Source organism: Eucyclogobius newberryi, unplaced genomic scaffold (genome assembly GCF_026437365.1).
Source record: "Eucyclogobius newberryi isolate DKJ021-1_F unplaced genomic scaffold, fEucNew1.0.hap1 SCAF_21, whole genome shotgun sequence".
Classification (NCBI taxonomy): domain Eukaryota; kingdom Metazoa; phylum Chordata; class Actinopteri; order Gobiiformes; family Gobiidae; genus Eucyclogobius; species Eucyclogobius newberryi.
Genome location: NW_027315846.1, coordinates 12,555,035 through 12,580,850, shown reverse-complemented (window position 1 = coordinate 12,580,850; position 25,816 = coordinate 12,555,035). Strand labels below are relative to the sequence as shown.

The window sequence follows — 25,816 nt, the reverse complement described above, 5'->3', positions numbered from 1 at the left end:
TCCAAAGGTAAGATCCTTTTAACATACAATATGTCTTGTGTAGAATGTTTTGCGAGTAATAATTGAGTATAAGGTTATTTATTGGTGCTACTAAACGTTTTATTTTTGTTTACAGAATGCCAGGCTTTCCTTAAATCTTGCCTGGCCAAGGACCCTGGCATCGGACCCTAGTTTGAGGAGCTTCAGCGCCACCCCTGGTTCTTCTGAACCAATGGGGACATACATCTATTACACATGTCTGCTCAAGTCAGACCCTGAGCAATCATTTTAGTTAGATTGCTTCTAGTGATGTGAATCAATGATTCAAAAATACTCTGCCAAGAAGGGTACATTTCTATGTGTTTCATCCAAAATGATGGAGAATTACACAATTGTGAGATAGATTTACACCACTGAATGAGCTAAGATACAGAACAGAATATATAATCCAGAAGGCCTTTTGTGAAGGTTTCAAGCCCACAAATATGTTTTATTTGGATTTGCTTTATTTTGAACACAGTAACAACTAAACTGGCCCATTGCACTGTTTGTCTGTTTCCAGACCGTGATGATAATGATTTGACTGAGCTATATTTTGTTAATATTTTTTTTTTATAATAAAGGTTTATTTGATGATATTATTACTACAATTTCCCCCCATGCTCCTTTTTCTTTTGTATAGTCAGTGTGCATTTATTTCTTTTTTGAACCAAACAGGGAAACACTACAACTGCATCATCATTATAATTGCATATAAAGCCTAAAGGAACGGCCCACACAGGACTAAACCCATTACAAAACAGAACAAGGTCTAATTGTGCACCTGCACCACACGCTTTTAGCTCTGAAGAAAAATCACCTGCTCAACCAACAGCTAATAAAACACAATATGTTCAGGAGATAAAGGAGCGCAGGCAGTATTCACTATGGCTTTGTAGTTACAGAAGTAAGAGAAGAAAAGTTTAATGTAACATATATTTTGTGTGAAAGTGAAATACCGTCATTTACTGAAGCTTTTTATAATGGAACATACAAATTGAAATAGTTTATTGTCGTGCTGATTTTAAATTGTAGATGGTCACAGCACACTATTACTAGTTGCTCCTGTGTTGACAAGGGGACGCATTGCAAATACACAGTGTAAACGCTGGTTCTGTGTTTCTTGAGTGACACTACTTGAAATATTCTCTATAAAAAAATAAATAGAAATGGAATATTACTTCCGAACCAACAGGCTCCTGCCAGAAAAAAGATTTACATTGTCATACTCTAATATATGAATAGCTAAACCCCGCCCTCACCTTGTATAAAAGACAACAGCTCCCTTTGTATGTTTTTGAATTTTAAACTGTAAGTATTCCCTTCACCAAAAACAGTTGACTATGTCCTGATTTTCATTTTATATTTATAAAAATATATATTACTCCATTTCAAAGAAAAACACACACAACAGTCTCAGATGGGACAAAATCTGATTCTTTAGGAAGTAAAGTTTATATAGTAGAATATCTGTAGTGATTACAATAAAGAACACAAAGGTTACAGATATGATTGCCATTGAAATGTGATTTAGTAAAATGATCTATGTTTGCACACTGAGCTTATATTTCTAAACAGAGGTTTCTATTGGTTACATTATAATTGTATATAGCCTCCTGTATGTTCTCCATGTGTTTTTCTTTTCAGGAAAACCACTGTTTACATTGTCTGTATTTTCTCAAACACACAGAACAATCTCTCAAACATACATGAGCATGTTTATGTTTCTGAACTCACATATTCAAAAATAAAATCAAAACAACTAGATTCAGCTTTCTAAAGTATATGTTACACCAGTACACGAGTAAAATTATACTGTAATTATATGTGTTTTTCATTAAAATGGGAATCTTGGTTCTGGATGGCTGTCATATAATTACAGATGTCAAGCCCAAGAGCTTGGGGTTTGTCTACTTTAATTGGGGAAGAAAAAGTCCAGTTAACCAAAGTTGTTGCATAAGATTCTTTTTCTCCACAAATATAAAAGGCCAGCGTTACTGTTGTATCTTTGTTTTTGTGCCATTGAAGGGTTTATTGCCTGCAGAACAGTATGAGAGTATGTAAACTGCATTATTGGTCTAAATGTCGTAGTAATAGAAACAGATCCAGAACTGCATGGACCTGTTTCTATTATATACTGTTTCTCTTCATAATGACATTTCACCGTATTTTTTTAAAAGTGGCAACATTTCAGAACCTTACATGTATCACTCACAAACTTATTTTGTCAAACAATCACAACTAATATGGGCGGAGATGGGGGGAAGGTGAAAACAAGACTTTCCAATATAATCCTGTACTCAAGAAGCTGATTTTGCATTATGTGCCTCCTGTTTGCAGTCTGCACCGATGCTTTGATGGGGCAATCACATAACATTTAGGGCCCACCGGCGGGACTGGACCAATCACAGAGCAGCACTGAGGTTTGGGCGGAAGTAAAAGAAAAACGAACCAAAACAAACATGGCGGCACTGACAGTACTTTATATACAACAGTATTTCATATTTAATATATTTAGTACCGTACTTTACCGCTATTTTAGGAGAAATAGGGGGAAAAGTACACACAATGCCACTTTGTGACTCTGCTTTTCCGTACACCAGATTTAACATTTAATATAATTTAGATTTTTCAAAATTTCTAGATTTTTTTTTTTTTTATGCTGATTGATAGAAGTGTCACAACAGCAAAAGTATTTTTTTAACATCCTGAGACACAGATCAGTCTGGTGTGAGGGAGGTTAATAGCTTATGCATGGGGTTAAAATTTGCTATTGAGAAGAATTATAAATATTACCAAAACATTTACAACCTCTGAAATTCAAACTGTGTTCCAAATAAATGAAAACATAGAAAAATTGAATTTTTTATACATCTTTGCCTCAGCCAGAGAAGAATTTTTATACTAGTCACCAAATCTTTGAAACTTTATGCCCAGTCATCATAAAATGTCACTCTCCTCTTTGTGGGACATCCCATTGACTCCTGACCCTGGTCCTCTGTCTCTCCCTCCCTCACCCCCAGGCAGGCCCTCACCCCCAGGCAGGATCATGCTCCCCAGGCCAGAGCTCCACAGGACCAGACCAGCTCTGGACCACTCTGCACTTCTCCTCGACAACTGTCCTACAGCCAAACTGGCCACAGCGGGAACAAGCTGAGCGTGCTCAATTGCCGTCTTTGATAAAGCACTTCCTGGAGGCTGTAGCGCTCAGTAGAAGGAATTATGATAAAAACATTTGGCATTGTGAGGGGGTTTAAATAATACATTTTTATGATGGGTCATTGCAACAATGCCACTCTATTAAATAAATAATTCATAGTTTAAATAAAGACACACAAGTAAGTTTAAAAGGCTTGATGACAACAGGCATGTAGAATAATCTATAAGGCATAGTTAACATTGTAAATAAGGCATTTGTTCATGTCCTTTCAGTCCATTTCAGGCCGAGGGCGAGTGACAGGCCCCTCTTATTTACACCACATTTGTACTTTACGAAAAAGGCCGCTCACATGCCACACACAACAGAAAAAAGAAAAAAAATTGCTGGATACTGATTTTTCACATATTAGAGCACAATGTAGCGTAAATATGCAGTCTACACACTACACCAAACTATAGAGCTTTGCCTCATAGCAAGAAGGTCCCCAGATTCATTCTCGCAGGTGGAGATTTAATTCCGTGGAGTTTGCATGTCTGACTCCCATTCATTGTTTCAGCACCATCTGCATCTCTCTTTCACCCAGTCAAGAGGAACTTGCTAAATCGAGCAAAAACACAACAGAAAGCCATAAGTGCGGACCACCCTTAAACCTCCTCTTTGGTCTCCATGTGTAAATAAACATTGCATGTCTCATTTGTAGATCACAGTTTAGAGAGTAAAACCAATGTTGCAAGATTTTGTTGAATCATAATTTAATTTCACTATCAGGAAAGTTCTCTTGCAAACGCTTTGTGTGGCTTTCACATGAAGATTGTTTATTTCTTTATTTTTCTTTTGTTTGAAAGTTGAACAGAAAACAGTCTGATATCTTTTCTGTCCTTAGATTTTTCTCTAAGTTTGGTTATAGTAAATAAGTGTGGTCAAACCTTAATATGGGAGTCCCAGTTTGAGAATGGCACAGAGATTGCATTTTCTTTTACCATCAACTAAAAACATGCAAAATGGACAAATTCTTCCAGCTAAATCAGTCCTCTCCACGCCTATAGCTCAAGTCCCCGGTACTGCTCTATATATAGTATGGTCATCCACAGCTATACAGGATGTCTATATTGTTTTATGCTCTGTTCAATCTTAATCCCAAAAATATATTCCACCTACTACAGATTTCTTTTTTTTTTCTTTTTTTTTCTTTTTTAACCAGGGTTTGTCTTCTCATGCACATGAATAAAAAACAAATAGGGATTATTCTGCGTTCACTTGAGAGTGCAACACATGAAAATTCATCCCCATCATTCATTCCTGGATTCGGGATTTTTGACGGGCAATGCCGACTGATTAGATTAAAATGAAATGTTGAGTTGTATGTTAATATCAGTAGAAGCTTTATATTTTCAATTTATTTTTCTTTTTTTTTTGCATTTGGCCTGTACGCTTTATTCGACAGTGTAGTGTGAAATTGTAATGAAACTGGGGAATGACATGCAGCAAATTGTCGAGAGCTGAATATGAACTCACAACCTTAAATTTCCAAATCATACCTTGAGCAACGTCATTTAATTGGAAAGGATAAAGATGACATGATGGTTGTATTTTTATATTTAGCAAATTTACATTTAAAAAATAAAAAAACACATTTGTGGATCTGTAATTAACCTTGCCTCTGTAATTAGCCTATAGTCGAGTTTCCATTACTGTTATATATATTCAGGGGACTTTTTTAGTGGTATAAAGTCCCAAACTCTGCCAGAGTAAGTCATTTGTGTTTTAATCTCTGAGTCTGAAATGCAAGAGTGGTGGTAGCAGCCCATTTCCAGGCTCTTTTTGTTCAAGCTCCATATCCTCCCCACTGTTTCAAGCCGAATTGCTTTTTGAATAATACCATGCCTGATTTCTCATGGCTGTTAGTGAGGGCAGAGCACGAGGGAGGCCGATGGAAAAACACAGAGGGACCCAGGGCTAGTTATCGAGGCGGTAAAGCTGTCCGCGCCGCAGCAGCTGATGGGCTCACAACTGTAACCCTCCACCAAAATGAGAGCATCCCGGTCGGGGCAGTGCAGAACACCTACGTCAGCAGAAGGACGATCGAGAGCAGAGACAGAAGGGAAGAGAGGGAAACAGAGGGGGGTGTTGCTATAGCGACAGGTCTGACAGGTGCAGTGGCCATGTTGAGTTCATCCAGATACTATTCTCTTTTTTTTTTTCTTCTCTTGTTGGTGATGTCTTTGTCTCTGAACAGCCTTGAAAAATTCCTGCCTTAGATGTTTTTATTGTATTGCCACCACTATTTAATGCAGGTTTTTGAGGTTTCAAAGAATAAGAACAATGTAGAAAAAATACTAATAACTTTATTTGTATTTATATAATATTAAATTTAGAAAAGAGCCGTAGACCCAGAGAAAACCTGCTGAACATGTTGGTTGTAAAAGTATTTGACGTTGATCCACAGAACATTTAAAAAATCAATAGATTAATTTAAAAGTACTATGTAAATTTCTGGTTTGTCTCAATTGATGTTATTGCTTACCTGGAATGTTCCATGGCAAACTTTACCACTTATTCAATGGTATTTATTGCATTGAGCGCTGCCTGCAAAAGATTGTAGTGCCGCCAACAAGATTTAAAACTAAATATAATGTCTTATTTTTTGGTGCTCAACCTTTCTTTAAGTCAGCCCTGACTAACTACAACTTCATATCATCGAATCTACAACGCTCACACATGGGAAAGGTGTTGTTTTTGTTTTGTTTCTCTCATAGAAGGCCGGTAGCAGTAGATGATATATTCACCAAACAACACATTTCAAACATGATTTCTGTGTAATCCTTCAGTCGACTCGATCAGACACTTTCCAGAACTCTGTCAGAGCTGAAAACGCTGCATGGATGTGAAACATCACTCTTAAACATTCACAACAAAATTCAAATGGATTTTATATTGGTTCAAACATGATGTAGTTATTGAAATTACTGCATTACTGAGGATGATGATGAGGATGATCATGAGAAAGAGGAGGAGGAGGATGATGATGGTGGATGATGATGATGATGAGGATGAGGATGGAGGAGGATGAGGATGATGAAGATGATGATGGAGGATAATGAGGAGGAGGTGGATGATGAGGAGGATGATGGAGGATAATGAGGAGGAGGAGGTGGATGATGAGGAGGATGATGGAGGATAATGAGGAGGAGGAGGTGGATGATGAGGAGGATGATGGAGGATAATGAGGAGGAGGAGGTGGATGATGAGGAGGATGATGGAGGAGGAGAAGGAGGTGGATGATGAGGAGGAGGCGGATGGATGATGAACGATGAGGATGAGGATGAATGATGATCAAATCAAATCAAATCAATTTATTTTTGTAAGGCCCAAAATCACAACAACAGTTGCCTCTGAGGGCCACAGGGAGAAATGAATCAACAATGTCTGTGGTGGCGAGGGACGATGTCCCAGGGTCCTCTGTCCTTAGACTCTCCTTCTCGGCCAGGAAAAACTACAAAAAAAAAACCTCTTTGGGAAAAAAAACGTAGAAACCTGGAGGAGTTCCAGTGAAGGAGAGATCCGACTCTCACAGACGGACAGACGGACACAAGGAGACTGGAGCTGGACCCACTCTTCAGGCAGAAGAGGGACCGTCTGAGTCGAGCTGGACCCACTCTTCAGGCAGATGAGGGACCGTCTGAGTCGAGCTGGACCCACTCTTCAGGCAGATGAGGGACCGTCAGAGTCGAGCTGGACCCACTCTTCAGGCAGATGAGGGACCGTCAGAGTCGAGCTGGACCCACTCTTCAGGCAGAAGAGGGACCGTCGGAGGCGAGCTGGACCCACTCTTCAGGCAGACGAGGGACCGTCAGAGGCGAGCTGGACCCACTCTTCAGGCAGATGAGGGACCGACTGAGGCGAACTGGAGCCACTCTTCAGGCAGATGAGGGACCGTCCACACAGGGCAGGGACCACTTCACCAGGGGAGGGGCATCTGGGTCCACAGGTCCTCAGGAGTGAGAGAAAGAAAAGAAGGCGGTGAACAGTTTGCAAGTGGAATCAAAAAATAAATATTGTTTGATAGCATAAGTAGTCAGAAGAAGAAGAGGATAGTGCTCAAGCTGTCATACTTCCCCCAGCATAGTTACTCCTAGGGCAGCGTAGCTGAAGCTGTGGGTTTATATTTCTGTTCCTAACTACTCTGACCATAAGCGATTTCGAAGAGGAACGTTTTAAGCCTGGACTTAAATGAAGAGACTGTGTCAGCATATTTAACATGGGTCGGGAGCTGATTCCATAACACAGGAGCTTGGTAGCTAAACGCTCTCCCTCCTACAGTACTTTTAGAGACTCTTGGCACCACCAGAAGGCCAGCATTCTGAGAGCGAAGAGCTCTGTTTGGATGATATGGTTCTATAGCATCTTTGAGGTAGGATGGGGCCATGTCATTTATGGCTTTGTAGGTCAAGAGTAGAATTTTGAATTTGATTCTAGACTCGACGGGGAGCCAGTGAAGAGACTTCAGCACTGGTGTAATGTGCTCTCTTCTTTTTGTTCCTGTTAGTAATCTTGCTGCTGCATTGATGATGATGATGGATAAGCCTTATGAAGTTTAGTCTAATTAATTCAACTATTTCTTAATAAAACACTGCAATAAAACACACCATATTGACCAATTACATAACTTGAAAACTTTTAGAGGTGTTGTATTTAAAGTTAGAAGCAGTTTCCTCCATGCGTCTATTAAATTGAGTTTGAATAGAGCTGGAGATGCCACCCACGGATAAAGGAGGTTACCAGCTCCGCAGCCCCAGCAGGAGGCGCCGAGCGGGGCAGAGGTGGAATCAGGTGAAAGGCTCTGGATTTAAGGAGATATTCAGAGTGGAGAGCTTAGGCGGAGAGAGGAGAGAGGAGAGGAAAAGGAGAGGATTTTGAGAGAGAGAAGAGGAGATCAGAGAGGTAAAAGGAAAGGTGGGGCAAGAAAAGAAGGGAGAGGGAGCGAGACAGAGAGTGGGAGAGGAAAAGGAGAGGCAGAGGTAATAGAGAAGAAGAGATGAGCGAAATGAGAGAGAGAGAGAGAGAGAGAGAGAGAGAGAGAGAGAGAGAGAAGGGGGAGATGTTAGTGGTGATAAAGAGGAGAGAGGATGAAAGAGGAAAGTTGTGTGAGCGAGAGTGGGAAGAGGGGAGGAAAGGGGGATAGAGGGGTTAGATAGAAAAAGGCAAAGAGAGGAGGGGGAGAGGGGAGAGAGAGGAGGAGAGAAAAGGGGTCAAGAAAAAAGAGGTGGCGAGAAGGGGAAGAATGAGAAGAGGGCAGGAGATAGAGGGGAGAGAAAAATGAAGTAGCATGAGAGAGAGGGGGTGAGAGAGGAAAGGATAAAGGATAATAATAGGTAAAAAAGGGAAAAGAGAAAGGGGAAAAGGCTCGGTGAGAGACAGAGGGGAGTGGAAAGGAACATGTGTGTGAGAGAGAGAAAAGGGGGGAGGGAAGAAGAGAGAGAAAGGAGAGGTGTGTGAGAGAAAGAAAAAGAGGAGGAGAGGAGAAAAGGCCAGAGAAAAGAGAGTGGGGCAAAGGAGGAGACAGAGGGGGATGGTAAGAGGAGAAGAAAGTGGGGAGAGGTAAGAACGACAAAAGGAAGACCAAGAGATAGGGGAGGAGAGAGGGAGGAGATGGAAAGGATAAACCTGCAGGTCAAGAGGGGTGCCAACATGCAGGAAGTGTATTTTTTTTATCTGTGCTGCTGTCGCCGGGGAAAATGAGCAGAGACGAGGATGACGTGAGAAGAGTAACCAATAAGTATATGCAAAATTCAGATAAAACTCAATCTAATCTAAACTAAAAGGTATTTGTTTGAAGCACCAATTTAAGTTTTTATATCAAACTAAAAGCATGTAATTAGAATTAGGAAATAAGTCAAAGCATTAAAACAAGCAGAAAATATATTAATTAAATGACAAACTTTTCCCAAACATAGAGTAGAGTAAGTAACTAATAACACATAAAATAAAAAATGAAAATACTTACATTTATATTATGAATTTAGAAAATATAGATATAATATGACAAAATTTAACATTCAAACAATTATCCTGAGAGTTTTCTATATGTAATAACGTAGAAAATGATGAATACTACAAGTGGAAATAAAAACCAAACATTGCATAAGCATTAAAGCACCTAACTTTATTCCTTGTGTATTCTTTGATCCATTTGTCTGTCGCCGGGGGAGACGGAGGAAGAGGACACAATGCCCAGCGAGGGTCGGCCAATCACGGCTAATCTGTGTGATTGGAGGGATGTTCGTTTGATCCGCACATTACCATTCGACTCACACAGCTCCCGATTCAAAGACACATTTTCTTCTTTTCAATCAGGAACACGTTTTGAAAGTTAAGAAATCATGGTTTTAGAGCACAATCAATATTTTTTTCTTTTATGCCAAGAGGCTGTGTGGAGATAAAAGCATGTTGAGATTTCAATTCTGACCACCTCTCGAGAAGAACTGCAGTTTGAAGCAGAGGCAAAATGTCCACTAGCCACAAGGGGGCCCAAAAGCAAAATACCCCTCCTTTAGCTTTACAAAATGAGATTACATATTTTATACTAATTTATATGCATGAAATATGATACTAATTGTTAAAAAGTTTTATATCCATGTCCATACTACACTAATATTTTCTTTTACCTGTACACATACACTCAGCATCCTACATGTGTACCTTTTATAAGAGTTTGCTATTTTAGCATTTTTTTTTTTAATAATGTATTTGTTATTTATTACTAAGCATTCTGATATTGTCCTTTTTTACCGACCAAGTCATTTCCATTGTACATAAATGTTTAACTTTGTCTAATGTCCATACAGTCGTCATCTAACCAGAGGTAATTGAGAAGTTGATGTTGCATGCACTGATCTGGATAACGTAAGAATAAGAATAAGAAATCTGTCTATTACGGTTTCAAAAGGCGTCTTGCATAAGCACAAGTGAATAAACTCCATGTCGACTGAATTCTGTGGTTAACAGGTGATCTACAGCTGAAGTGCAGGGGCAGGATAAGTATGTTTTGGACATGGGCCACATCTGGGCAGCTGTTGGAGCACAGGGTCCCATAGGTCCAGTTTAAATACAGCTTTCATACAACACCCACTTCATATGTTCTCAGAGAGACGAGAGTGGCAAAGACAGGACAAAGAGAGAGGACCGAGACATCACTTTGTTTAAAACTGCTGTGGTGAAAAGACATGTTGGTCTGCACTGTTATGAGAGCGGTGATTCTTATTGTCAACATCATTTAAATGGATTTTGGAGTTGTTTACAACACGGAGTCTACGTTTATGTGGAAATACGACAAGAAGTCTGCTCTGAGACGAAAACAAAGGACAGGAAACATTATGTCTATAGAACTATAGCCATGTTATGATATCGTGTTGACTTGACAAACAAAAACATGCTCAATCTATTGTCCATTGTCGATAGATTTGTGTTGTTTCCACTGTTCGTTTAAGCTTTGTCTTTAAATAGACTATTCAGTGTTTGTGATGCTCCCTTTTTGATGACATTTGTGGAATTCAACCATAAAAACGTACCCAACAAATGCCTAGCCCACTTACTAAAGTGGGCTGGACAGCATTAGATCAGCATTACATGCCATAGCCATGTTTCAACTGGCCCTGCCCCCCCCAAACTGGTTCACTTTAGAGTGTGGTTATTTAAGGGTGGACCAAAATATACTTTTGTCATCCAAGGCTGATCTGAAAGTTCACAAAAATGTCTGTAATTCCAAAGAGGCACTAGAGACGTGGCTAATTCTAGAGTAAACGAGATGTTACTTCCAGTTTATCGTCAGTTTTTTCTGCATATATTTCATTTGTCTGCAAGTCTACGCTGCGTTTTCACATCACTTTATGTAATGCGTTGGGTTTGGATCATGTTAGATGCATTTATGTGCTGGAAATATACTATTTTTAGTCTTGACGCGTTGATTTTTGCACTTGTGTTTTCACCTGAATGTGTGTTCTGTGTCCTGTGTCCTGTGCCCTATGCCCTGTGCCCTGTGCCCTGTGCCCTGTGCCCTGTGCCCTGTGCCCTGTGCCCTGTGTCCTGTGCCCTGTGTTTTCACCTGAATGTGTGTTCTGTGTCCTGTGTCCTGTGCCCTATGCCCTGTGCCCTGTGCCCTGTGCCCTGTGCCCTGTGCCCTGTGCCCTGTGCCCTGTGCCCTGTGTCCTGTGCCCTGTGCCCTGTGCCCTGTGCCCTGTGCCCTGTGCCCTGTGCCCTGTGTCCTGTGCCCTGTGCCCTGTGTCCTGTGCCCTGTGTCCTGTGCCCTGTGCCCTGTGCCCTGTGCCCTGTGTCCTGTGCCCTGTGCCCTGTGTCCTGTGCCCTGTGTCCTGTGCCCTGTGCCCTGTGTCCTGTGTCCTGTGCCCTGTGCCTTGTGTCCTGTGTCCTGTGCCCTGTGCCCTGTGCCCTGTGTCCTGTGCCCTGTGCCCTGTGCCCTGTGCCCTGTGCCCTGTGTCCTGTGCCCTGTGCCCTGTGCCCTGTGCCCTGTGCCCTGTGCCCTGTGTCCTGTGCCCTGTGCCCTGTGTCCTGTGCCCTGTGTCCTGTGCCCTGTGCCCTGTGTCCTGTGCCCTGTGTCCTGTGTTCTGGGGTCGAAAGCGAGCCAGCCTGCTTTGGAAGCTGCACCTCTCACAGCGCCGTTTAGACCACTTAAACAGACAGTTACAGTTCTCTTAGGACAATGGAGACAATACTTTTGGACCAAACCAGATAGAATGTTCCAGGCAAAGCAATAACATCTCCCCTGAGACAAGCAGGTGGCAAAGGTTACACGGTGCACCTTTAATTCCCCAATTCTGTTGCATTCTGAGGTCTCTCAAACATGCTACCATTTTTAACGTTTATTATTATGCATTCAATTACAAACTTTTGGAATCTGAGCCATATGAAATGTACCTGCTGATGGTTACAAAAGTGTCCCATTGACTTGTGTAGACTTAAAGGTCTTGTCATACTGATAAAATGTCTCACCAAAACTCACAAGTCCATTCAAAGAACAGCTGTGTTGGCGCAGCGTCGTGCCTCTGCATCCTCCATATGTGAGAGACGGCTTCGGACAGCGATGATGGACTGTGCAAAAGACATCCCAACTTCAAGTATGTGCAACTCTAGCGACGTGAAGGTGTGATATTAGTAAGAGGAAGCAGAGAGGAAGTGGGGATTGGCCTCGTTATGTAACTTTAGACCGGTGCATTATAGGGCCGTAGATCTTCCTGGAATTTCTCACTCCAAAATGGCGTGTTGTTTTTCGATTCTCGCAGCTGTCATGCAGTTTGTTCGGCTGTGGCATGATCAGGGGGGACATTGTTAAGAGGAGCAGAAGTGAAGCTGAATGCAATACCCCAAGAATGTAAACCATGAGCCCGCGCCTGCCCTCAGCACTCTGAGCCAATTACCACTGTCACATGTGGGAAACGCATTCAAACAAGGCAATTGGGAATAGCCTCAAATATCTTATTACAAGTTTAATCATAACTATTTATTTTTTTGTGATTTATGTTATAGAATATGTTGAAGGGGACATATTATGCAATCTTTGAGTTTTAGCCATGATATAATGGTGTATCCTCATCATTAGTGTACTCAGAGTTTGATTGATTCATGCATGTTGGAGTAATCCTGTATTGTACTTTAACTAATGCTTGATTGCTCAGAAAATGTCTGTTTTCACCTACCCCCTGTGTCCACCCACTTACCTTTATTAACTTGCATTTTTTTTCAGAAATGGCCTCTAGTTGTATGTGTTGTTTTTTTAAACAGTTAAACCGAGTAAATGAAAATCCACTGCTTGTTACGATGAAACGTCACTATGAAGGGGCGGGGCTTCTCAGTTGGACCCATTTCTATCACTTTGTCGTTTTAGACCAATTTAGCAGTTTTCAATAAACAAAATGTATTAGAAAAATAATTTAATTTGTCTCCTTGAAAGGTGCACTATGTAACTTTTCTGGTGCAAGATCCGTCACATGCTGTAGTCAGATCTGTGGAGAGGCGACTCCACTCACTGTACATTTGTTATAATTGTTTTTTTACCAGAAAATATCTGTGCACCTTTTCAATTGCCACAGATGCTCAAGATTATTAAACACTGAAAAGGAAAATAAAGATTGTTGAAAACTCAGCATTTGTATGTGGTTTGATGTGTAAATAAACGTAAATTGTGCTTGACAATGAATCACTCAAACTAAGCTTTGCTGACATTTTAATCTATGTATTTAAGATAGAGATCAGTATTTATTGTTTCCATTGTCATGAGACCTGTCAGAATTTAAAATGCAACTTAAATTGTCACCTCTTATTACTAAAACTGATTTTTACTTGCTGTTGATCCCCAAAAATACAGCAACAGCTCCTATATGTGGTCAATCAGATGCTAAGCCATCTTTCAACCCCCGTTGTGCAATATTTTCATCAGTTATTTGCAAAGTAAAGTGCTTGCTAAATCATAAAAATCTTGCTGGAGAAGCACAATAGAAACCCTTTTAAGTTCTGCAGCCGTTCCTTCATTGACTTTTCCTTCCTCTGATGCTGCAATGGAACAACTTTTCATGCCCTGAATGTGAAAACCACGCTGAAGTGTGAACAAACTCTGCTGCGGTTTGCCTCATCATTAATTTCTCCATTGACAGTGTGCGCAGACCTACAATTTAAGCTGCAGTGATGCATTAGCCATCAAAGAGCACATTTGACTGAAGCTAAAGCCAGAAGCAACTCAACAGCCAGCTACAAATGTCCCCCTGGTGCCTTCATTCATCACTGTGTAGGTCTAAAAGCTCTATTTATCCAACTGTTCCACAATTTGTTTATGCCATAACCACGTGCCAGAATGAACACCATGCGTTGATTTCATACGTCTATTAAGCTAAAAGGTTAGACAAGATTTGTTTAGGCTAAATATAGCTTTGAGGGAACTTACTTTGGCCATTCAAGTATCTCCAAAGATTTGATAAATGATCATAGAGTCACTGTAGTGGATTCCCATTAACCAAATAGAAGTTTAAAATTAAAAGACTAATTTGTCTATTGGAGTCACTCATAAACAGTAATTCACTTTGACATGTTTTCACTGCCAGACAAATAAAACAGCTATGTGTCCAAGCTGTATGCATTTTTTGCCATTTTACCACCCCAAGATGATGATAGAGATAGAAAAATCATAATTGTGTCGTTGCACCACAGAATTTTCAGCTAGCCTATCATGATAAACCTTAGTCTATTTGTTCTCCAGGTTTTCACATTTGGACTACGTTTGGTGGTATAGAACCTGTGGTAAATATTTAATCATAGTTTTACATCCGTGAAGTTGCAGTTTGTAAGAAAATGCAAAGGCAATTTCTATTATTTATTTATTTGTCACGTTTGATCTCAAGCTCTGTTTCCATGTTTTTTGGGGGTATTTCAAAATGTGTTCTGTTTGTATAACAATTGAAGATGAGTATTATATATTTTGAATGGTGACAGGAAGCAAAAGGTCAGAACTCAGATCTTGGAGAGACATTTTCTCCAATTTTCTGTGTTCCAGTGGTCAAATTGAAAAAACAATGAGCAATGGATTACAGTTTACGACTCAAAACAAGTAATACAAACCAGGAAAGTGCTCCAATCAGCCAAAATGCGCATCCAATTTAGTTAATTTATTAAAGGCGGTATGGACGATTTTTCGGCGATTTGAGAACGCAGGCGGAAGTGCGCATGTGCACTCCCCCGTGCGGACTGATATAACACACACGTGCGTTTGTTTATTAGCGCAACGGATCGCATCGCATCGCTCGTCTCCCGTAGATTTCTGTCCACTTCTGCGTCAGCTCGAACTGTTTTTCTCCGTCTTCATTTTGCCCCGTACACTGAGGGAACTATATTGTGATAGATCCATGCGCTTAGACACGCGGAAACGTGGGGTAGAGCCTGACGCGGCTGCAGGTGAGCGATAGGTGCGTTTTATGATTGATACGTGACAGGACAAATGATTTATCCACGCCACGAGGAAATATGATAAAAAATTTGCTGAAAAAAATTGTCCATACCACCTTTAACCCAGACAGTTTATTGTGCAGTTTATAAAGCAATGTCTGAGAGTGACTTTTTGCTTTTGTTGACTTTAGCATACCGATATACCTTATAACTTGATGGGGCAAGAGATCATTTCAAATCGGAATACAGAAAATACCTGAAGTCTTGTTTTATTCACTGTGACATTATGTGATTATGTGATTAGTCGACTGCCTTTTCCTCTCAAGTGTGCAGCCTTTTCTGAATGTCAAATACAGGCAGATTTCACATATAACATTAGGCCTCCAGCTGCAACGTCATGGTCCATTTTCTCCATCTCTGTGGAATTGTTTATTTATACATATAGAGAGAAATATATAGATATAAATATAGATGTATAGATATAGATGGATAGAGCAAATTTGATGTGTTGGAAGCAGTATAAGAGCAAATTTGATGTGTTGGAAGCAGTATAATGATCATGCTAATGGTTTGCCTCAAGTATGAAATGGCCCGAATTCTGACAGCTAAAAATATCTCTAACTATTATAAAACGGGAAGTCATCAAAAGTTTTAGTCTTAAAATTGGTCCAAGGTCATAATGTTAAGCATGAACAGTGGTGATTAACCGTTGTTACTGCCTGGTTTAAATATAAACCAAGGAGAAATTAGCATTAACTATATACAATTGCAAACAAGAACAATAATTTGCTGTTTCAAGGTTTGTTGGAAAGTATCAACACTTCAGGAAATCTAGGTTAGGCTGCTATGTATTAACCTTTGAGAGACGGGGCCCATTTATTCCATCATCACCTTTGCCCCCTCATTCAAATGTACTGGAAAGCCAAATACAAATTCTTTGATTACGTCACTTGCGTAGGAGTCTATACTGGGACATGTGGGAAAGTGGCCCTCAGTCTACCCCCGTTTACTTTTGGGGTTACCTCATACTGTCTGCATGGACCGGACCCCCCAGATGTCTCATTAGCTATATCATTAGTCGGACAGCTGTAGGGGCACGGACAGCTGACGGGACAGAGGAGAGGATTAGACCAGGGCGGGGAGATATATTCAGACCTGGAGTCCTGAGTCTTGGGGTCTCAGATGGAACGTCCCATGCGAGGAGAGCACTCAGAGGCCACTTAAAACTCCCCCCGCTGTCATTTCTGCACAGTTTAACGGGGCTCAATGTTATGTACACATATTTGGTTTCAGGGGAATATATGAGGATGTAAAGACTGAAGAGGATGGAATGACAAACCGTACAGCAGGATCACGGAAGGTGCGTTTAAAGCTGGGAACTCCGGGAAGACCGTTGTAGTTCAAATTATGCCCCCAGAACAAATAAACATGTAAAAGCTCAACAAATCATTTCTGATATCGATCCAGAATGTGGGGTCAGCAGATGGCAGCATTCGGGAGCTCTGTTGTACTTTGGAAATAAACCATTCAACTTCCATGTGGTGACAAGCGAAATTGTAAATACACATGAACACTAGCATATTACATAGCATGATATAGCATGATAAAACGAGAATGAACAATAATAAGCTTGCCTCGTTTTCAGAAAGTGAGTTTTAAGTGTGTAGTATTTTATAACAAATAATGACTGCTTATAACAATATTGTAACAGAGAATGAGCGACTTCTCACCAGTTTTCGAGTTATTTCATCTATCCCAGGCATTTCATCCATCCCAGGCATTTCATCCATCCCAGGCATTTCATCCATCCCAGGCATTTCATCCATCCCAGGCATTTTGTTCCCCCTGGGCATTTCATCCATCCCAGGCATTTCATTAATGCCGGGTGTTTCAACCCCCCTGGGCATTTCATCCCCCTCTGGCATTTCATCCCTTCTAGGCACTCCATCACATTCATCCCACCTGGACTTGGTGAGGACGGATGTAAGGGTGCTCAGGGGGACAAATACAATGAAAAGCCCAGTGGGACGAATGAGGTGAAATGCCCAGAAGTTACTAATGTAATGAAATGCCCAGGGGGCCAAATGGTATGAAATGTGATGAAATGCCCAGGGGGATGAAGAGGAGCAGAAGAGTCTGCAGGAGCACTCAGAGCCGGAGACAGGATGGAGCAGAAGAGGCACGTATCTCCTGAAAATAGAAGAGATTTCTTAAAAGTTATAACATTTAGGTTATGAGGAGGGTAGAGTAACTTCCAGATAATATTACTATAATTACTTTTATTATTACAGTACAAGTACAAGTAGTAGTCCAGAAAATTACTCAAGAGTAAAACAGTTTTGGTGGAAACTACTGCTGAAGAAAGTGTGTAACTGTCAGATAACATCTGATTAATAATTGGAAGTGAATTTAATGTGAAAGACAAAACAATAAGTCCCTAAATCTGGTATTTTTTAACATGACAGACAATTTATGTCTGAAGGAGTAGAGCAAGAAACAATAATGTTCAAATCATTTCATAGACGGTAGTCAACATGAAGCTTTTGTCACTTCTAGATTTACTCCCAGTGAGAAGAGAAACTTTTGCACTGTACAATATGTCAGGAAAAGTATGGGGTCTGTTTTGTCTCAATGTAACAGTATTATTCACCACTTATTTACATATTATAGAGCGTCTGACAGATGAGCATTCCTGTTTGCCTTGTGTATTACCCTAAACTGTCTCTGACAGTGGGAGGGTCTAAAACTGACCAGCACCAAGTCATTTGTGCAAGTTGAAGAAATGGCAAATGTAGAAACTGCGGCACGAACAGTCTGAGTGGTAACATCAGGAGCGTTGGATTTGTGGGAGTCAAAAGAGTTCATCTGAGAAAGAGTGACACCCACCAAAGTCTTTCTTGAGATACAGATGCATTACAAGTTCAAACAAAGCCATTTTAAACCTAAAGAGAATTCACAACAAAGGACTGCAAGGTCTTTGTTATTTAAGCCTTCTGAAATATATCATTTCTACTCATAATATTGAGTCACAAACCGATACAGAATGTGTTCTAAGCATTCAACCAAAATGTCATGATTGTGCATATGTCGGGTGAATGATCACAGCCTTCAGAGAAATCTTTTCTCCGAATTGCTCAACGTTCAGATGAAAGTGGCATGAGTATAAACAGTCACTCGTGTCAGGTTCAGGGCTGGTTCCCAATTTGTGAATGAGATACAATGCTGTTGGTCTTACACGTATATTTCATTTATTTCCAGCCCTGTCCAAATACATGATGATGTTTGTGTACAATCATGGTGGTCCCTCTGTGATCCGGGGAAATCATGGAACCAACAAACGCCATTTTGACCTGTATTCTCTTGGTGTGTCTTGTCTAAACGTACTTGAATCCTTCTCCATCAAGACACAAATCCTACAATAATCTTCTCTCACACACCACCACGATCCCGGGACCCCCTCATAACTCTGGCCTGTCTATCATCCTTACAGCTCATGGGAAAACTGAAATGTAGTTGCTTTCTTTTCAAACTGTCACTACAACATTTCTCTGTGAATCCTCGTTCTATTTCTGTTGTTGTTTTGGCTCGCTCAAATAAACGCTACTATTCGTGTCCCGTTTGTTTCCCATCACTATATTTTTTCAAGTGGCGTCTGCATCGAGATGAGATGGAGGATTCTCTGGCCCTCGAGAATTTAGTGCACTGTTGTGAAAAAAACTAAATGCAATGGCTGCGGTCCGAAATGGTGTGCCTCTAATACCGTGGGCCCAGGGGGAGGCTGTTCAGGCTCGGGTAATGGCAGGAGCAGAATCACTTGGGCCCTCAGCTGTTTGAGTGTGAAGGAAGTGAAGACGACTATCGCAAAATCACCCAAATGAGGTGACGTGAAGCGAGCCGTGGTTTCAGAGTCATAGAATATTAGCACCAGTTCCACAGCAGTGATTAGGCTGACCAGAGTTTCGAAATCATAAACTGGGACACACCCGGGTTGGGGTGGGGAAGTAATCTCATATGAGTCAGTATGTAAATGTCGTGCACATAGTAAGCTTTTTTTATTTTTATCCTACAGTAGATTTAAATTGTTTCTTGCCCTTTTTTATTTTATATATGTTGTTTTATTATTGTTCATTGTTTCATGTTGCATTGTTTGTTTGTGAATTTTGTTCATTGGAAATGGCAATAAACCTTGTCTTATTCTGATTCTGATGTAATCTGAGAGACTTCTTAAAAAATAAATGACAATAAAAACATGCTCTCAGAAGGGTTTTCTCTATTTTGACTGTAGAAACACCAACATATTCCCCTCTTTACTGTTGGTAGGTATTAATAGTCGTCAAAAACCAAGACAACTCTGCAAAACTGACACAAATCATTGGTTTTGGACACATTTTCCGCTTGGGACATGGGACACATAGCTCAAAACTGGAACTGTCCCGGGTAGATAGGGACGTCTGGTCACCCTAGTCTTGATACTGTGCAGTGACATCACGCTTGGAACATATTTATTTGTTTAATTCCTATTTAAAAAGATCTGCTAAAAACATTCTCCCTTAAAACTAAACTTGTTCCAATCAGTTCATCTGTTAGTGTCACGTCGCTGCTACATGTACTTACTTATATGTTTTGTGCAGGGGTCAGGTATGGAAAATACATTAGGTTTAGCGACACTTCTCTGCACAGTTATGAGTCAGCAGCAGGTCAAATGTACTTACTAGTTTTGTTGCGTACCTTTAGATCCATAGACCAGTTTTATTCCGACCCTTTGCCGTGGTACAGCTCTGGTTCTCTCTGTTTTGGTGCGTAGTTAGTTTGGATGCTGATCGATGAGCTGCAGGTCACCCACTGCACTGCGGGTGCATTTGCCATTTGTTTTCATTAGAATGGCCTGGACAGCGAGGAGCGGGCGGGCACACGGTTTGAGTTACCTGAACATACGCCAGTGAGGAGATAGAGCCAAAATTCTTGCTTTTGTGGGAGAAATAGCTGCAGACACGATGCATTTTGGTCGTGCAATTTTGCCTCTAACCCCTGGTCAATAGCAATCATTCACCTTCCTCACGCCTGATATTGAGCCAGTGTCACAATCAGATCACTAGAAATACTGATAACTGGTGTGTGATTACATTCCCAAGAGGAACCTGATCATCAACAACACTTGGCTTGAGTTAGTTTATTAGTGGATTTTTAAAGTTTGTGTTGCATTTGGATGACAAAATTTAATTCGTTTTAAAAGAGTTTTGAATCGCTTGTTTGTGCCACATATAGTTTGCCTTTCTCTTTGCATATTTCCTAACGCCTGCACAGTGAACAATCAGCAGTGGATGAAGAATTCAGTTTTACTTAAGTAAAAGTGCACATACAGGAGCAAAAAAATAGATAAAACTTAAAGCACCACAAACAATAATTAAGTAAAAGTATTGAAGTATCCATTTGAAAATGTAATTTTACAGTAAAAAGTAAGTATTCACACATATTTTTAAACTTATTTAAAGGAATAATAGAAGATTTTTTGCCGATTTCAGAACTCAAACCATACAAGCGACTGTTATTTCCTTCTTTTTTTTTTAAATGCTCACGCGCGCACTCACCCCCACCCACCTGTTCTTTCCAAGACGTGCTGCTATCCTGGGAACGAGGCTGCAGGTGTGCAGTAGCATATAAGGAATGATTGACATGTGGGAAAACTACTCGGCTGTCCACGCCACGAGGAAATGAGACTCAGATTGTTCGCCAAAAATCCTCTATTATTCCTTTAAGAGTCAGATGTTGTGATCTTGATATAGAATTGTGCTGATTTTCAGCAACTTCATTTATTTTCTACTTTTCAGTCTAGTAAACAATGTAGTGGAGTAAAAAGTACTGATACCAGAAATCAGAAGTGACTGTTCACACAATATTTAAGATAAGATATAAGATATTCCTTTATTGTCCCACATGGGGAAATTTCATTGGTGCAACGCAGGTAGGTACAGAGGTAGATACAGAAGAACAGATCACTTATAGGAAGTCTGAAAAACACTTTCAGTAGAAGATCTCCTATAAATAAATAAAAAACTCCCATAGACAAATAAATAAATACATAAATACCATTGCATGTGATCCCGACAGTAATTGCACATGAATATGTGTCACGACAGCACATAGATTGCACATGAATTTCACAGTAATTGCACATGAATTGCACATGAATTCCAACAGCAATTGCACATATGACAGAATTGCACATGGTTAGGTCAGTATTGCGAGTGTTCAGTACTAACAGTGTTTGTTATAAAGTCTGACAGCAGCAGGAAGGAAAGACCTGCGAAACCTTTCCTTCACACAGCGAGGGTGGATCAGTCTCTCACTGAAGCTGCTCTTCAGAGCGGAGAGAGTGTCCTGCATGGGGTGACAATCATGGTCCAGCATAGATGGGAATCTAGCCAGGACCCTCCTGTCCCCCACCTCCTGCACCGAGTCCAGAGCACAGCCCAGGACGGAGCTGGACTTCTTGATGACTCTGTCCAGCCTCTTCCTCTCCCTCTCTGTGATGCTGCTGCTCCAGCAGGCCACACCGTACAGGAGCTGATGCCACCACAGAGTCATAGAAGGTCTTCAGGAGTGGCCCTGTCACTCCAAAAGACCTGAGTCTCCTCAGGAGGTAGAGCCGACTCTGGCTCTTCCTGTACAGTGCGTCTGTGTTATGAGTCCAGTCAAGTTTGTGGTTCAGATGAACACCCAGGTACTTGTATGAGTCCACTCTCTCAATGTCCCGTCCCTGGATGTTCACTGGTGAGGGGGCAGTGGGGTGGCGTCTGCGGAAATCCACCACCATCTCCTTGGTCTTCCCCGCGTTGATGAGGAGGTGGTTCCGCTGACACCAGTCCACAAAGTCCTGCGCCAGTCCTCTGTACTCCGCGTCATCGTCGTCCGTGATGAGTCCGATGATGGCAGAGTCATCAGAGAACTTCTGCAGGACACAGCTGTCCGTGTCATGTCTGAAGTCTGCAGTGTAAAGGGTGAAGAGAAAGGCCGCGAGGACAGTGCCCTGGGGCGCCCCCACACTGCAGGTCCGAGTGTCAGACACACAGTCCCGTGCTCTCACAAACTGGGGTCGGTCTGTGAGGTAGTCCAGGATCCACTCTGCCAGGTCATACTCCACACCAGCCGTCTCCAGCTTGTCCCTCAGGAGCAGCGGCTGGATGGTGTTGAAGGCGCTGGAAAGATCGAAGAACAGAATCCTCACAGAGCTGCCAGGCTTTGCCAGGTGAGAGAGAGAGCGGTGCAGCAGGGAGATGACGGCGTACTTCACTCCGATGCCAGGCCGATATGCAAACTGCAGCGGGTCCATGGCTGAGCTCACGGTGGAGCGGAGGTGGTCCAGGACTAGCCGCTCCAGTGTCTTCATCAGGTGGGACGTGAGAGCCACTGGCCTGAAGCTGTTGAGGTCTTTGGGGCGCGGTGTCTTAGGCACAGGTACCAGACAGGAGGTCTTCCAGACCTGTGGTACCACCCTCAGCTTCAGGCTCATGTTGAAGACATGCTCCATAACTCCACACAGTTCATCTGCGCAGGACTTAAGGAGCCTGGGGCTGATGCCGTCAGGTCCTGCTGCCTTCCTCACTTTAATCCTCTTCAGCTCACTCCTCACCTGTGCTGCTGTGACAGTCAGTGGTTGGCAGGGGGACTGTGTGCTGGGGGGATGAGTGAGTCCAGGCGAAGTGGGGAGCTGATGGTCCGGGGCAGATAAGCGAAGAGGAACAGATGCAGGACATTGTCCAGCTGTGGAAGAGGGAGCATGCAGCTGTGCAGGGGGAGGGGCGGGTGACCGATCAAACCTCAAGAAGTGAGCATTTAAATCATTCACCCACTGTAGATCCCCCTCTGTGTGGGCAGGGGGTATTTTGAAGCCCGAGATGGTTTTCAGGCTCCTCCACACTCCCTGAATGTTCTTCTGCTGCAGCTGCTCCTCCATCCTCCTCTTGTAGCCGGCCTCAGCCTGCCTGATCTTCCTCCTCAGCTCCTTCTGCACAGTCCTCAGCTCCTCCTTGTTCCCTGACCTGAAGGCTCTCTTCTTCTCCTTCAGCAGAGCCTTCAGTTCACGGTTAATCCATGGCTTGTTGTTTGGAAAACACCGCACCTTCCGGGAGGGAACAATGTTCTCAAAACAGAAGTTGATGTAGTCCGTGATACACTCTGTGATGGTGTTGATGTCCTCCCCATGTGGGTCATAAAGCTCAGTCCAGACAGTGGTGCTGAAGCAGTCCCTCAGAGCCTCCTCGCTCTCAGCAGACCACATCCTCACCTCACGGGACACCACAGGCGGCCTGCGCACAATGGGTTCATACACAGGCCTCAGATGTACAAGGTTGTGGTCCGAGCTGCCCAGGGGAGGGAGGGGGGAAGAGGAATAAGCCTCCTTGGTGTTGGCAAAAAACAAGTCCAATGTTCTATTGTTCCTGGTGGGGCAGGTAACATACTGGGTGTATGTTGGTAGAACAGAAGAGGGAGAAGCGTGGTTAAAGTCACCAGAGACGAGGAAGAGAGCCTGTGGGTGCTGTGTTTGCAGCCTACAAGTGCAGGAGAGCAGTGCTTCACAAGCATTTTCAGCATTGGCAGACGGGGCCACATAGACTGCGATCAAAATCACATGTGAGAACTCCCGGGGAAGATAATATGGCCTCATGCCAATAGCCAATAGTTCAATATCCCTGTTACATAGCTGCTCCTTCACTGTGCAGTGTTCGGGTTTGGACCAGCTCGTGTTCACATACACCGCCAGACTTCCACCTCTTTTCTTCCCGCATTCTCTCGTTCTGTCCGCCCGCAGCAGATGAAAATTGTCCAAACCTACAATAGAGTCTGGCATTTCTGCTGTTAACCAGGTCTCTGTGAAAATCAAGACGCTGCTGTCCCTATAAATCCTCTGGGACCGCATGAGGCTCGCTATTTCCGTCATTTTATTTTGAAGGGACCTCACGTTACCCATGACTACGGCGGGAACCGACTTCCTGTTTCCTCCTCTCTTCTCTCGGAGTTTACGTCCAGCCCGTCTGCCTCGTTGCGTTTTCCTTAGGATGTCCGCCGGGATAACGTGACGATCTCCGGGTAAGACGACTGTTCTCCGCAGTTTCATGAGTTCCTCCTTTGTGTAAACGCGGTACGTCGCCGGGCGGGGGGCGGGGCCGGAGCCGGGGGACTCAGAGCCAAGACACATCGCGACGACACGACGAAAACACTCAATCCAGCCGAATAAAGTCAAAACAAGTTTATTTAAAGCGATTCCAGTGCGTTTCCCGATCGTTCGTGAAGTTCCTCTTTCATATAAACGTGTTTATAAACGTGTACCGACGACACGCCGTACTTTAGCGCGGCCGGAGGGCGCGGGGGGGGGCTGGTGGGCTCGCTCGGAGCTAAAATCCAGCCGAAAAAAGTCAAAAACAGTTGAATTAAAAACGATTCCAGCGCGTGTCCCTATCGTACAGTAAAATAGAAAAAATATACTAACTATATTTACAAAATATAGGAGATAAGTGTGAGAAAAAAAGAGAGAGCTTTTTCACCGGGCTGCCAGCTGTACCAGCGCCTTATGACGTATGACCTTTGTATGAGGTTATGACGTTAACCTTTACTATATTTGGCACCGCTAAACAGGAATACCACTTTGTCACTTTGTCACTGTTTCTTGAGGCTGGAATAGCCATATTCATACTTAATTGTATCATTGAACCAATATAAATATTTATTTTTACAACTACTCGACACTCAGTGATGAAGTGATTTAGAGCGTTATATTTATAACTATCTCGGCTTTATATCGGTTCTGACATCTTTTTATAAAAAAAAAAAAACATTGGGACTTCCTCTAAACCTATAAAATGTTTGGGTTTGTATCACAATCCGAGCACTGTTTCAGACTAGAACAATGCAGGTGTGTTCTTGTACTTTGATATACCTTTCCCTTTCTGTATTGCCAGCACAAAGCCTCTGCGGAGTAACTACTTCTCTATATTTTCCCCCAGAATTACAAAAAACGATATTGTTCATTCATCTCAGAGGCAGAAAACTTTGGTAATGAAGTCCACAGGCTCCGGGCTCCGTGTTATTACAGTCGGGGTCTGGAGCTCTGGGAGAGGCATAAATTGGTTCATTTGCTGCTCGTATCAGAGCTGCTCCTGCTGGGCACCTCAAATTACCCATCAGTGGAGCGTCGAGGGTCGGCCAAGCAAAAACATACAACACATCAAGAAAGAAATCAAAATACGTCAAATGGGAGATGAGGGACGTAATAATAATATAAGAAATACATTTATATATACACTGCAAGATGACAGAAATAAACATTGTGGTTTGGTGTTCAGTGATATTGTTTTACTGTGGGGAGTTCCGAAGAGCACAAAAATGAATAATAAAAATTGTAAAATGTAAAAGGAACATTTGATTGGAGAAGTACATTTTAATCCTTGTGACAATCCCAGTTTTGGGCCTCAAAAAGCTGCAGAACAAGTTTGTAATGATTATAAATAAATATTGATTGAACATAATTGTACTGGCCATAGACTGTATATATATGGTACTGGCATGAAAAACATAATTGCCCGTACTACCCGGTGGCCGAGTGGTTAAGGCGCAGCACATATGCCAGGCTCCAACCGCTGTGTCGTGAGTTTGAATCCTGACTCCAAAAGATGTACTGCATGTCCTCCCTTCTCTCTC

General features: G+C 42.1%; 1 protein-coding gene across 1 annotated transcript in view; it reads left to right on the top strand.

Annotated features, from left to right (window-relative positions):
* The window catches only part of ndufaf1 (NADH:ubiquinone oxidoreductase complex assembly factor 1), a 299,207-nt gene that overhangs the window by 233,928 nt on the left and 39,463 nt on the right, over nucleotides 1–25,816 (top strand). The gene's annotated exons all lie outside the window — the stretch shown is intronic.